The sequence below is a fragment of the Nuphar pumila genome, chromosome 7 (assembly GCF_984573655.1).
Source record: "Nuphar pumila chromosome 7, dmNupPumi1.hap1.1, whole genome shotgun sequence".
Classification (NCBI taxonomy): domain Eukaryota; kingdom Viridiplantae; phylum Streptophyta; class Magnoliopsida; order Nymphaeales; family Nymphaeaceae; genus Nuphar; species Nuphar pumila.
In genome coordinates, this window is record NC_143255.1 from 122,362,393 (window position 1) to 122,378,634 (window position 16,242).

Sequence of the window (16,242 nt, forward strand, 5' to 3'; positions counted from 1 at the left end):
CCCACAGGTCGGATTAGGTGTCCCTGCAAGATTTGTAAGAATAATCGATTTGTAGAACCTCATGGCGTTAGACATCACCTATACATGAAGGGTTTTGTGAGTGATTATCAAAACTGGACGTTTCATGGAGAAGAATTTAGAAACGATTTTGATGCACGGGTGAATGTGGTGCACGATAATCCATATACAAATTTGATATTTGATGCCACAGGAACAGAACTGAGTTCTGCTATGAGTTCTAGTGATGTAAGAACTGCCGTAGATGAAGAATCAACAAACGATGCAGCTAGTAGATTTTATGATTTACTTAGAGATGCTGATGAGCCACTTTGGAACGGTTGTGAGAGTCACACTATCTTGTCTGCAGTTCTTCAACTAATGAATTTGAAGTCCGAGTATAATTTGAGTCAATCATGTTTTGACCGTTTGTGCATGATTGTGAAGAGTATGTTGCCTAAAGATGAGAAATTGCCACAAAATTTCTATCGTGCGAAAGTTATGGTCAACGCTCTAGGTATGGGTTACAAAAAGATTGATGTTTGTCCAAATCACTGCATGTTGTATTTCAAGGAGCAGGAAAACGACATATCATGCCCGTCATGTGGGCATCCTCGGTTCAAGCCAAAGACAAGAGGCAATGGTAGCACGAGATCAAAGGAAGTTTCATACAAGTCGCTCCGCTACTTTCCTATCACTCCTAGATTGCAGCGATTGTATATGTCTTCAAGGACAGCTAAACACATGAGATGGCATGCAAATAAAGTTCGACACGATGAAAACAAGATCATGCATCCTGTTGACGCTGAAGCTTGGAAGCACTTTGATCGTACTCATCAGAACTTCGCAATGGAAGTGTGAAATGTTAGACTCGGTCTATGTACAGATGGATTTAATCCATTTGAGGGTAGATCAACTCCATACTCATGTTGGCCAGTATTTATAACTCCATACAACCTTCCACCAAGCTTGTGTATGAAACGTCCAAATCTTTTCTTGTCTCTGTTGATCCCAGGTCCGACCTCACCTGGCCAAAATCTTGATGTATATCTAAGGCCATTGATTGATGAATTAAAAGTACTGTGGGATGACGGTGTTACCACGTATGATGCCCACAAAAAACAAAATTTCAACATGAAGCCCGTTGTTCTATGGACAATCAGTGACTTCCCTGCATATGGTATGTTATCTGGTTGGAGCACACATGGGAGGTTGACTTGTCCGTACTGCATGGAGGATTCCAAAACTTTTAGATTGAGGCATGGAAGGAAGCCTTGCTGGTTTGATTGCCATCGTCGATTTCTACCCAGCGATCATCCGTTCCGACGTCAAAAGAATGCATTTAAAGCAGGCACAAGTGAAACGGAAGGTCCATCATCAAGATTGTCCGGCATAGAGATTCTAAGAAGATTGCGATACTTTCCAGATGTATTAACAGATGCCCGCAGTCCTACACCCTTCCGTGGATTTGGGAAGGATCACAATTGGACGAAAAAATCTATTTTTTGGGAACTACCGTATTGGTCGACCCTATTGATACGACATAATTTGGATGTGATGCATGTAGAGAAAAATGTGTTTGATAATGTGTTCAATACAGTAATGAATATTAAAGGAAAAACGAAGGATAATCCGAAGGCCCGTATGGATTTAAAATTAATATGTAAAAGACCAGAATTGGAACTCAAAGAGTATAATGGCAAAGTACTGAAACCAAAGGCGAAGTACGTGCTCGGACCTGATCAAATAAAACATGTATGTCAATGGTTGAGACAACTGAGATTTCCAGATGGATATGTCTCTAACATTGCTCGGGCTGTGAAGATTGACGATGGACAGTTATATGGGTTGAAGAGCCATGATTGTCATATCTTTATGCAACGATTGATACCCCTAGCATTCCATGATATGTTAGACAAACCTATATGGGGGGTATTGTCTGAGTTGAGCGGATTTTTCAGAACATTGTGCGCATCGGAGTTCGTTGTATCAGATGTAAAGAATCTCGAGGACTCTGTCATCACCACTGTTTGTCTGTTAGAAAAGATATTTCCGCCAGCATTTTTCGATGTTATGGAACATTTGATCATACATCTGCCATATGAACTAAGGGTTGGTGGCCCTGTGCAATATCGATGGATGTACCCATTTGAAAGGTATATGTTTTTTTATATTTGTCTCTTTAATGACAGATATTTAAAATTTGAAATGTATATTCTTGTCAGATGCATGTTCGACCTAAAAAAAAAGGTTCGTAATAAAGCAAGAGTAGAAGGCTCTATTTGTGAGGCGTACACTTAAGAAGAGATTTCAAATTTCTCATCTATGTACTTCGAACCTCATATTCCAACACGTTACACATGCCCGCCCCGTAACGATGATGGAGAACAAGTAACTGTAGCTGACAAGCTGTCGATATTTCAACCACTTGGGCATGCATTTGGTAGTTGCCGATCAAGGCTATTGATAGATCGAGAGCAAAATGTAACACACATCTAGATTCTTTTTAATTACTCAGCGATCGACTTATACATCGAGTAAGTATATGTATATGCAACTCAATTATAAATCCTTTTATGTTCTATATGTGGATACATGGCTCGGTAATATAAGTATTTGTGGTTTGCAAACGATTTGATCTGGAGTTGCAAAGCGAAGTTTCACATCTCACTGATGCAGAAGTACAAAAAGAACGTGAAACTAAGTTTGTGGAGTGGTTGAAACAGTTGGTAAAGAAGCTAACATAAATTTTGTACTTATAAACAACACTAAGTTACTTAATTGATCGTGATCACAATAATTGTTTATGTCTGTGCGTAGGTTCGCCATGGTGATGTTAAAGATCAAGGAATATGTGATTTAGAAAATGGTCCGACCAAAGTTGTGCAATGCTACAACGGGTATATCGTAAATGGTTATCGATTCCATACAAAAGACTACGGTATAAACAAATCAACGATAAATAGTGGCGTGTGTGTCAAGGGTAACAGCTACGGTGAAAATGAACATGATTACTACGGTGTTATAGAGGAAATAATGGAGTTGACTTACTTAGGCATGAATAACAGGGTTACGATATTCAAGTGTCATTGGTTTGATCCAACTGCAACAAGACTCAACAAAGCTTCAGGCAATGTGGAGGTGAATCATAAATCCAGGTTTGGAACATATGAATCATTCATATTAGCCTCGCAAGCTCAACAAGTTTATTATACTTCATATCCGAGTATAAAAAAGTCAGATAGAAATGAATGGTGGGCAGTTTGCAAGGTAAAATCCAAACTATACCCCGAGTATGATCAGTTACAGGAAGATGAGTTAGCTGAAGACAGTGATTACTATCAATCAGATGATGTCTATGACTTTGCTTATGGTCACAATGTTGCGCATGATATGCATGTCATATCTCCATTGGCCGATGAAACATTCATAGAGGAATATGATCCAAATGATGTACCAAGTAGATGGGCAAACAATGAAGAAGAAGAAGAAGAAGAAAGTCAAACTAGTGACGAGGAAGAATTCTCAAGCTAGTGAGCAAAATCTTATGCTACAAACCTCTATTTAAATGCATTGTAATACTTGATGTGAGTTGTATTGCAATACTTGGTGTGAATGATTAAAAATTTTATTTGAATGTATATTAATACTTGATACGAATGATTTGAATGCATTGTAATACTTGATGTGAATGATTTCAATTATCTGAATGTATTATAATTTATGCAATTAACGAATGATTTGAATTAGTGCAATACTTGATGTCAATGATTTGAATTATTTGAATGCATTGCAATGCTTGATGTGAATGACTTGAATGCATTGTAATACTTGATGTGAATTATTTGAATGTATTGTATGACATATGTTATTTGTTAGAATATGGTTCGTGGAGGTTATAGCGGTCGCTCATCCAGTAGTAGTCAGGCTCAACCTTCATCTTCACGGGCTCCTGTGATAGGTATATCATATAACTAATTAGATGCTTGATTAGTTCAAATGCACATTCTGAGAATTTCTAATGTATTTTTTTACAGATGATGTTGCGCCTGTACACGACCCACCTACACCAGTTGATCACACAAGTCAACAGCCAACACAGGAAACAGGGTCTTCTCAGGCTGGCACAAGAAGACTCATTCGAATAGTGTATATCGATAATCGACCGTAAGTATTTTGTTTTCAATTATTGCATATCTTTTAAATATTTTATATTGATATTTACTGTGTAACAATTCATGTAAAGCACGAGGTTTGAGCCACAAGAAGTAGTACGGGAGATTAGGAATTCACTTCTTCAACATCTATCAGGACCAGTTGCTCAATGGAAAGAGTACCCAAAGGAGGTGTTAGACAGATTGTGGTACTCATTCATGGTATACAGTTGTTCCTCATAGTTAATGTGTTTCATATTTAATTTATTTAAGCAATGTCTACTAACTTTCTGAAAATATTTGTAGGCTTCGAATCACTTCGCAACTACGGTGGAAGAAAATGATGCAAGGAAGGTGTGGCAGAAGGTGGCTGCCAATCGATTTGCAGACATGCTGCACACTATGAAGACTGCAACAAAAAAAGCATCTGGCGTAGTAGATGATCCATTACTGTGGAAGGGCCATGGTCCTATTACTATCAGGAGAGATTACTGGGATGAAATGTGCGATAAGTGGGCGGGAGATGCATTTAGAAATCGCTCTGCGAAGGCTGCACAAAATCGATCGAAGATGCCCGAAGCCCATCTACACACAGGTGGATCTAAGACATTTGGGAGCCACCTAAAGAAAATGGTAACTCATCAATATATAATATTAATTTTATAAGTATTGTTGCAAACTTGTGTACTAAATCTTTTGTCATTTAACTTCGCAGGACGCAGAAAAAGGAGGCAGTGTACCATATAAGGATGTGTTTGTAGAAACACATAAACGGAAGACCACGGGAGTCTTCGTATCAGAGAAGGCGAGAACGACAACGGTATGTATTAATTCTATTAATAATCATTGCAATATATATGCAAGTTATCATAATGTTATCATTAATTATTAATGAATACTTTAAACATTATTTTGTAGGAGGCATATGAGCAACAGATGGTAGAGCGATATGGCGATGACGCTACTCAGCATCCATCATTTGATCCTACAGCATGGGTGACTACAGCAGGTGAACCCAAAAAAGGTCGCGTGTTCGGGTTTGGGAGTAATATGAACACTTCACCAGTTATTGGTTCTTCCAGTTACGGCTCACCGACTTCTTGCGCCGACATAAGCTCCAAGCAGCCAACTATTCTTTCTGGTGATGATGTACGTCAGATCATTAATGAATCACTAAATAACTACTTTCAATACACCGTCGCCCCCTTTCTCCGAAATGAGATCAAGGCCGTTGTTCAGGATAGGGGATCTTCGATTCCAGGTCCCTCTCAGGTATAATCACATATTCAGTTTTTTGACTGCCTTAGAGCACATATGAGCATGCTATAATAACATATAGAGTTTTTTTATTGCATTAGAGCACATATGAGCATGCTATAATAACATATAGAGTTTTTTTACTGCCTTAGAACACATATGAACATGCTATATATCATTTATGATAGAATCACATATAAAATTTTTTGCTTTGCCTGCCTTAGAGCACATATGAGCATGCTATATTCACATATTCAATTTTTTGACTGCCTTAGCACACATACGAGCATGATCGAATCACATATATAGTTTTTTGCCTGCCTTAAAGCACATCTGAGCATGGTAGAATCACATATAGAGTTTTTCTAGATGCCTTAGAACACATATGAACATGCTATAATCACATATTCAATTTTTTGACTGCCTTAGCACACATATGAGCATGATAGAATCACATATATATATATATATATATATATATATATAACTTTTTGTCTGCCTTAGAGCACATATGAGCATGATAGAATCACATATAAAGTTTTTTTGACTGCATTAGAACACATATGAGCATGCTATAATCACATATTCAGTTTTTTGACTGCCTAAGAACACATATGAGCATATTATAATCACATATTCAGTTTTTTGACTGCCTTAGCACACATATGAGCATGCTATAATAACATATAGAGTTTTTTTACTGCCTTAGAACACATATGAACATGTTATATATCATTTATGATAGAATCACATATAAATTTTTTGGCTTTGCCTGCCTTAGAGCACATATGAGCATGCTATATTCACATATTCAATTTTTTTACTGCCTTAGCACAGATACAAGCATGATCGAATCACATATATAGTTTTTTGCCTGCCTTAAAGCACATCTGAGCATGGTAGAATCACATATAGAGTTTTTTTAGATGCCTTAGAACACATATGAACATGCTATAATCACATATTCAATTTTTTGACTGCCTTAGCACACATATGAGCATGATAGAATCACTCACACACACACACACACACACACACACATATATATATGTATATATAACTTTTTGTCTGCCTTAGAGCACATATGAGCATGATAGAATCACATATAGAGTTTTTTTATTGCCTTAGATCACACATGAGCACATGATAGAATCACATATAGTGTGTAATTTATTTCATTATATTTTGTTTATCAATACTGACTGTTCTTTTCTTGTGTAGGCTGCTAGCGATAATCAGGGTAGTGGAGCTGAAGGGACAGATAAAGACAATGAACAAGAAGACGCACAAAATCTTGGCGATGATTAGAGGACTGTGTTGAAGAAGTTCTATTTTTTTTATTTTTCATAATTGTAATTGTTGAATTGTAAATAATTAAACTTCTTAATTTTAAGGTGGAACGATTAATTGTTGTAGATTCTTGTTATATGAATTTTTTTGTGTGGTTTGTTTTTTATTTACAGGAAATATAAATTGTACAGGAAATAGAAATTGTACAGTTCTCGGTATTTAATTTTTAAATAATTTTTTTTTAATTTTTTTTTGTGTTTGCGACGGATTAGCGACGGAACCATCTGTCGCTATTCATATTAATCTAGCGACGGCATAGCGATGGAAGTAAATCCGTCGCCAAGCCGTGGTCACCGTTTAGTACCGGCGGATTGGTGACGGAATATAGCGCTCGTTATTCTGTCGCAATTAGCGACGGACCTGGCGACGGAATAATTCTGTTGCCAGTTAGCGTCGAAATATTCGCGACGTAAGCATACTGTCGCCTCGTTGTCGCTAATTCGTCGCTAACCATGTTAGCGACGGATTAGCGACGGAATGTGGTCGTCGCTAATCTACTGCTTTGTTGTAGTGTACCATCTGTTGTTCATATGTCTCCTACAAAATAATGTTTACAATATGCATTAATAATTAAGAATTACAATATTTATGATAACTTGTATATTGCAATGATTATTAATAGAATAAATACATACCGTTGTCGTTCTCGCATTCTCTGATACGAAGTCTTCCATGGTCTTCCGTTTATGTGTTTCAACAAACACATCCTTATATGGTATAATGCATCCTTTTTCTGCTTTCTGTGAAGTTAAATGATAAAAGATTTAGTTAACAGGTTTGCAACAATACTTATAAAATTGATATTATATATTGATGAGTTACCATTTTCTTCAGATGGCACCAAAAAGTCTTAGATTCACTTGTGTGTAGATGGGCTTCGGGCATTTTCGATCGATTTTGTGCAGCCTTCGCAGAGCAATTTCGAAATGCATCCCCCGCCAACTTGTCGCACATTCCCTCCCAAAAATCTCTCCTGATAGTAATAGGTTCATGGCCTTTCCACTATAGTGGATCATCTATTCCGCCAGATGCTTTTTTCGGTGTAGTCTTCATAGTGTGCAGTATGTCTGCAAATCGATTGACAATCACCTTCTGTCGCACCTTCCTTGCATCATGTTCTTCCATCGTAGTCGCGAAGCAATTCGAAGCCTATATATATTTTCAAAAAGTTAGTAGACATGACTATAAAAAAATTTAAATATGAAACACATTAACTATGACAAACAACTGTATACTATGAATGAGGACCACAATCTGTCTATCACCTCTTTTGGATACTCTTTCCATTGAGCGACCGATCCTGGTAGATGTTGAAGAAGTGAATTCCTAATCTCGCGTACTACTTCTTGTGGCTCAAACCTCGTGCTGCACATGAATTGGTACACAGTAAATATCAATATAAAATATTTATAAGATATGCAATAAGTGAAAATGAAATACTTACGGTCGATTATCGATATATACTATTTGAATGAGTCTTCTTGTGCCAGACTGAGAAGACCCTGCATCCTGTGTTGGCTCCTAACTTGTGTGATCAACTGGTGTAGGTGGGTCATGTACAGGCGAAACATCATCTGTAAAAAAATATGTTAGAAATTCTCAGAATGCGCATTTCAATTAATCAAGCATCCAATTAGTTAAATGATATACCTATCACAGGAACCCGTGAAGATGATGGTTGGGCCTGGCTACTACTGAATGAATGACCACTGTAAGCTCCACGAACAATATTCTAACAAATAAAAAATGGCATACAAGACATTCAAATAATTCGTAGCAAGTATTACAATACATTCAAATAATTCAAATCATTCACATCAAGTATTGCAATACATTCAAATCATTTGCATCAAGTATTACAATACATTCAAATCATTCGCATCAAGTATTGCAATACATTCAAATCATTCGCATCAAGTATTACAACACATTCAAATAATTCAAACCATTCACATCAAGTATTGCAATACATTCAAATCATTCTTGCAAGGACACCTAATCCGACCTGTGGGATCCACTGTACTGACACTTGTCGTTGCAAATTCAATAAAACTTTCAACACCATTCATATATTCATGCGATAACTCATTGCCCACTATCTTACGGTACATTCATTCATGGTTTGCAGTCATTTTGTCGTATGATGTTACAAATAGTATCTTAACCAGTTAAAAGAGAACCATTATAATGCTATGATGAGGAAATTATCAAATTTATCATGCAATATATGATATCATACAATTACAAGAATTATGATGCATGCATTGATAACTTAATATTTTCATGTGCAAACTATTTCACACGATACATTCATTTGAAGCATGCTTTCATTATACAATTTCACATGGAAGCCATAATCAAATTGAAAGTAATTACATGTAAGCATGGATACAAGCACATCAAACATTGCAATACATCGAAATCATTCATATCAAACAAATGTCAAACATCCAAGTTATTGAATGGTAAATATTTGATATATATTTATAAGTAAATAAATATTTAAATTTTTAGATTTTCATCTACTAATTGATTTTCATTTGGTTAACAGGAGACATCCAAGAAAAATTCTGCGAACAGAGCCCCACAGACAATCCAACATACCACTTGATCGTCTTCGTACCTCCAGAGGTTTTATACAACAATAAGTTTCTTATTCTCTAAGTTTTTTTTTGTTCATACAGTAGTATAGTGTTAAATATGTTTGATGTAATAGATTCTAAATTTTTTATTTGCAAACTCTTAAAATGGAAGGAACAGAACTGACGACGAGTGAATTCTACTTTGAGATGCACACCCATTCAAATCGCAAGACATTCGTATGCATCAAAGCATTAGAAAACTATGTAAGTAACTCATACTTTGTAGTGTCACATTTATTCATTCTAGTTTGTACATTATCATTAGTTATTGATAACCAATTATATATCATCGATGTACAAAATAAACTACGATATATGAAGATTGAAGATAATGAAACATGTTCTTCATAAGGAGGTACGATGATGTCACAATGAGAAGTCTTTGCGAAGGTCCTCAGAGAGCGGTCTGAACATGTGAGAGGGATGGGTGTGTTTGCCATTTCATCTAAAGTCAAAACCCGAGTTTCATATCTATCTTTTCAATTGTAGGCAACACAGTCGAAGATCGAATAACTGAAAAAACAAATGGAGCAAGAGAGAGAAGATAGACGAACAAGTTGCGACTCAAACATCATATGGAGCGAGAGAGTAAAGAACAAAGGATGAATCAATTGTGACTCAAACAACTGGAGTGAGAGAGCGAAGAATAAAGGACAAACCAGTTGTGGCTTGAACAACAACTGGAGCGAGAGAAGAAAATAAGAAATTCAGAGAGGAAATGTTGAATATGATGGCGTCGCTCAGACAGAACCCCCTCATCCCAGATCTCTCCATGGTTTTGGTATGACCCATTTTCCTTATCATCTCTCTCTCTCTCTCTCTCTCTCTCTCTCTCTCTATATATATATATATATATATATATATATATATATATATATATATATATATTCATCTTAATAGTTGTCATAGGTACTAACATGTTTTATTTTTTTATGGCAGGGGTCTACAAGTCATGATGAAATTTTGTGTTGTTCACCTATTAAGTAGAAATTTTGTTGGTTTTGTATTTGAATTACTTATATTTTAGAATATATACTATTGGAAATGATGAATGCAACTTTGTGACAAATTAACTCATGTATATTTCTTTATTTGCTTTAAAATATTTATAAAATATCATAGCCATGTCCACAATGGACTTGTTGTGCTTAATACCCTAGCTAGGATTAGTGAGAGAATTTAGCTTCCAAAATATCTTAAGCATCTTATAAATTTCATACACTAGTCATGTATTTTTGTCATGACTTGCTTCATAAACTCTTATTGCTTTATATGGATAATTGAATTCAAATCTCCTAATTGTTTCCCTTGTTCAGTGATCCTGGTGCTGGTAAATCATTGAAAGAATTTGGAATTTTTTGGGCACTCTTGATGATTATATCATTTTTCTTTCAAGCTGCTGATACCATTTTGAATAACTTTTAATAACTAAAGTTAACTAGCATAAAATAATTTTCATAGATGTTGCCCACCAGCTAAAGCTATATATGCTGAGAGAAACCATTTAAATATGGGTTCCTTGTTAAGTGATATGCCTATTTGTTTTCTTAATTGAGATATGTATGAAACTGGATTACACTTCAAACTTTTGTGTGTCCTTTATCACACTAACAACTTAACAAAATCTGTGCTAAGCAATGACCCTAATAATATGATTTAATCTTCAATATTTATATATTATAAGCTTATAGCGAATACCTGTAAGAGATGGGACTGAATGCTTCATCCTTTATATAATACATGATGGAATTTGAAAACCTTTGATTTTGAGGAAACTGAAAAAAAAATGATAAAAGGGACCATAGTGTAGTAGAAGAATTGCAAAACAATGCGTATTTTTAATTCAAAACTTATTCACAAGAAAATTTATGTGAGTCATACAACCTCACACCGACATGATTTTGTTATAATTATTAGGATGTGAAGGTGCACCACTTTTGCCATTACTATTTATTTTAGTCAACATGGCCTTCAACATATCACTACTTCATCTTATCAAGATCTCATCTGCACTGGTGTCATTTCTTGCTACAACTTTCTCCGGTTATGACCACACACAAACACACAAATTCAAACAATTATAACTGAGCAAAAAGAAGTTTCACTTTTTCTTACCTTTCAATTCTCATTTTTTTTTTACATGATGCACTCCCCATCTCTATATATGTCTTCACCCTTCCACTACCTTACCTTAGATTGCCTTCAACTCTACCGGCTGGCTTCATAGCAAGGGCGGCCATCTTCTTGATTACTTTGTTTTTGTATGTATGGCAATCATCACTTGGATTTTCATCTGAACATATCACTACCTTACCTTGTTTTTGTATGCATGGCAACAACCTCTCTCTCTCTCTCTCTCTCTCTCTCTCTCTCTCTCTCTCTCTCTCTCTCTCTCTCTCTCTCTCTCTCATATCCATGTGCTACCAGTTTGTAAATTGATATGCAAGAATAATTGATAGTAAAATGAAGTGCTAGCCTGGTGCTTAATGACGACATAGGTATGAGTTTGGTGCAATCTATGTAGCTAAAAGATTGCTTGAAGGGTTATCATTCCTGAATTATTTCTCTCTTTTTGTCTCTTTTTGATTTTATATGTCGTAAAATATTTATATTTTGTTCTAATATAAAATTTTATTTTTGCAGGTTTAAGGCCTATAACAATGACATTTCTGTATCGCCGTTATAGGTCTTAAACCCGTTATAGCATATAACAACGACTATGAGGTTGTTGTTATCGTATATAATGGCGACTTCATGCTTATCATTATATGCTATAACGAAATTTAATTCTCTTTGTTATCTCCTATAACAGCAACTATGAACTCATTGTTATAGGGTCATCGCCATTATAGGCTAAGTCGTTGCTATTGGGATGTAACCTTTAATGGCAACCTATAATTATCGTCGTTATTTATCAACAAAAGCCAAAACTAGAGTCACTTTTTGTTGTTGTTAAAAGTCTATAATGGTGACAAAGAGACCAATAGCGGCACCTTTCATCACAGCTATTGACCCTCATTCTTGTAGTGAACCTTTTTATTTATTTATTCATCAAAAGCGGCATTTGAGATAAAAAAAATTGACCACACTAGCTCAGCCTGCCATACTTATGGTCATCATTCCATGGGCGTAAAACTCAGAGGCTAAGACCCTTGCCTCTAGGACTTATTCCGGCATGATTGTCACTTTGAATTACTCTTTCAATGTATCAATGAATTATAGGAAGATAATGATTTTGTACATGAGAGGTGGTTTGATGAACTTTTGAAGCCATCTATTAATTATCATACTCCCACCTATAGAATTCATAGTTGTAAGTTGCATATTCTCAATCAGACCTTATAGATGTACTGAGCATAGTTTATTTGATAGAAATCATGTGTTGGATCATGTTTTTTTTTTTGACAAAAAAAAAAGGTTTTTTAAGTCATGAAATTTTGGTACACTGAGCCATTGATTTTTGAATATCTTAAAAAACATATATGTATGCCATAATCACGTGATCTAAAACTTGTTTTCTACTAAATAGTGCTTATAGAATATCTATAGGGTTTGATCAACAAAAAAGTTAATTTTTTTGGAAAACTTAGAGCTTGTATTAGGTTGGAGTAGGTCCTCCGGGAGCACCATATCATCACTAATTAACTATAAGGCCCCACATAAAGAAACTGCAATAAGATAATTTAGTTTTGTTCATCCCCAAAGTCATTCCTAGAGGTGGGCACCGGGCCAGGCAGCCCGGCCCAAAGCAGGCTGACATGGGCTGGGTCACCCCGATGCGGCCGGCTTGGCCTAATGGGCAGGCCGTAGGCTAGGGTTGTCCGGTGGGCCGTCCTGTCAATTGACGGGCTGAGCTTTGACTGGGTTGGCCTGGTCAATGGCTAAATGGACTGGGCCAGCCTGTTGCCCACCCCTAGTCATCCCTATCGTCCTACCCATCTTAGGTATCTCATTCGTACAATTTGTTTTTATCAAATCGAACCCTGTAGATGTGATATATATCATCCACTTAGTAGAGATCACACTTGAATGGCCAGAGTCCGGCTTGTTTTTTTGTGATTCAAAAATCAACGGTTGTAAAAGCACACAATTTTGCAATTTAGAAAAAACATACATTTTCATCAAAAGATTTCAATCAATTAACATTAGCTCAATGATCACACTGAATCCATGGATCATATTTGATGAAAACAACTTGTATCAATGAGATTTCAAGTGGTATGCCGATAAGTAATGCAATAAGAGGTGAGTGGAATCCAATTGAAAGAAATCGATTCGGTTTCACTCATTCCAAAACCATCCCTATTCTATCGTCACACCCCGTCCTTGGGAATCCAATTGAAATAAATCAATTCGGTTTTGGAACTCCCTAGATGTAATCTACATTATCAGTTTAGTAAAGATCAAACGTTTGAATGATAGTTGGTCCACAAATTGCTTCGTCACCGCACCAGTTTTGGCAACAAAAATCTCATTTGTCTTACCATCATACAAAATCACAGAATATCCGAGGCTTTATTATATTCATATTACGCAGAACCGTCTTCCCAAATGTGCGTTAAGCCTTTTATAACAAGTGACCCTATACCCACACAAGGCACAAGCTTTAAGGGCACGTTTGAAAGATAGAAAGACATTTTACTTTTTAGTTGTAAGAGTTTTTCTTAAAATTATACTTTTTGATTCATTCCATTCCTCCGTAAAAGGTGGACAATGTTTCCTATCAAAAGGAAAATTATTTTTACACTTTCAATCACCCATCCCACGACCACCACCCACCATCATCCATCTCATCACCACCCTCTTCCTCCTCCTCTCTCATTTTTTTTCATATTTTTCTAATCTGTTTTTCTCATGCTACACAAACAAGCAAAAACTTTCTTTTCAATAACTTCTTATCAAAAACTCTAGTTTCACCTTACCTACCATTCACATACTCAAACAATTCTTGCCAAGTTTTATACACAGAGTCAAGCAGAGAGAGAGAGAGAGAGAGATCCCAACATTAAACATTAAGAAGCATATGCACAATCGCACTCAGTCCACATCTCCAAGGAGGAACAGAAAGTCGAGCCATATGTACAATGAACCCCACCCACCCACGGGTCTGCCTCCATCTCATTAAAAAAACCATGAGAGAGGCACAACACAACCAAGCAGTCACCAACAAATAGCAAAACAAACAGTAAAAACCGAACAAATCCAGACGCTAGGGCTGCTGCGTCACCAGCTCACTCGCCGGCTCCACGACCAGCGCGGCCTCGGACTCGCCCTGCGACGCCGTGGGCGCCTGGCAGGCCACCTCGACCTTACTCAGCCTGCTGGCAGCCCTCTGCGTACCCTTTGAGCCCACCGAAGCTCCCCTCCGGACGGGTTTGTCTCCTGTGAGCAACTTGAGCGGCACGAAGCAGACTTTCTGGTTCTGTACTCCAGCGGACGGGACAAACGGCTTCTGCGGGACCCGGTGCAGGCGGCATTTGAAGGACCCGGGGTGGGACGTCGGAGCGCAGACGCACGCCTTCTTGGCCGCGGAACCGCCCGAGGAGGAGGAGACCCTGCAGGGAACAGACCCCGCGCTCACCTGCTTCATCAGCTCGCCGTACGAGATCGCCCGGTGAAACCTCCCGCTCGCCTGCTGCTTCTGCCGCTCGGTCGCCATCGCCATCTTCGACACCGGAGACCTGAAAAATATTTCCCCAACTTCTTCAGAACCAGAGCAACTCTCTCTCTCTCTCTCTCTCTCTCTCTCTCTCTCTCTCTCTCTCTCTTGAATTCTCGCTATATTAGCTTCTTGACTCTGTGAGTTCTAAGGGTAATATATAGGAATCCCAAGAGAATTGGAGGATTCGGGGAATATCGAAACGGAAACGAGTTTTCCACTCCACGTGTACAAGTGCAGATTACCAAAATATCCCTGCAGCGGAGTCCTTTTTTGGCACGAACTCTACCACCAAAAGAAGATTAAGATATTCTTGCTTTAGAGTCGTATGTATACTAAAAGGAATATAGCGAAAACCCTAAGGCCAGTAGGAAGAGGGTAAGCGAGGGAAGAGAATTGCGTGATAGTCTTTCTCTTTGCACCGTTTTCTGGAGAATTAGGACGGAAATCCCGAGCAGATCACGTTAGGAATCCGCTGGGATTCCTAAAGGAAGGAGATCGCGAGATGGAAGCGTGAGCGACGGGGAGACCGTCGGATCCACGCGAACGGACAAGCGGAACCTTCCGAAAAAACACTAAACAACAAGAAAAGTTTCCAACCGACTCTAGGAAATAGGGAACCCTAAAGAAATCGTAGCATCACCTTCTGCGATCAAGAGACTAAAGAGCGACAGATATCTGATGCTTCCTTCTCCCGTAAGCATTTGACTTTTCGACCGATTTCTGACGCTATAGAGAACGGATCACTCGAAAACGGTAGAATGTCAATGTATTATATTCCTCTTTCGATAGTGTCTACCAGAATAAAAGCGGAGAAAGAATGTAGGGTATTGTAACCAATAGCTAAAAAGTTAACGACGTAAATACACCCTAAACCCTCACTCTCCATACAACAAATGAGCGATCGGGGAGTTCTTCACGATTTTATAGAGAAAGTAGAGAAGAAAACAGATTAATCATCCTTACCGAATCCTGACGGTGGGAAAACTCTGTTCCACGATGCGATCAAACAAAGATCACCGAGAAAAAAAAACATAGAAAACCCTAGAAAAAACCCCAAAGATCGCCGGAAACCCCATAACGTCGGAAATCAGGAAGGAAAATCGAGGGATTACCAGATGAAGATGGACGGATTCGTCGAGCTCTGCCGGATCTTGAACTCCTTCGCCATCGGAATCGATAT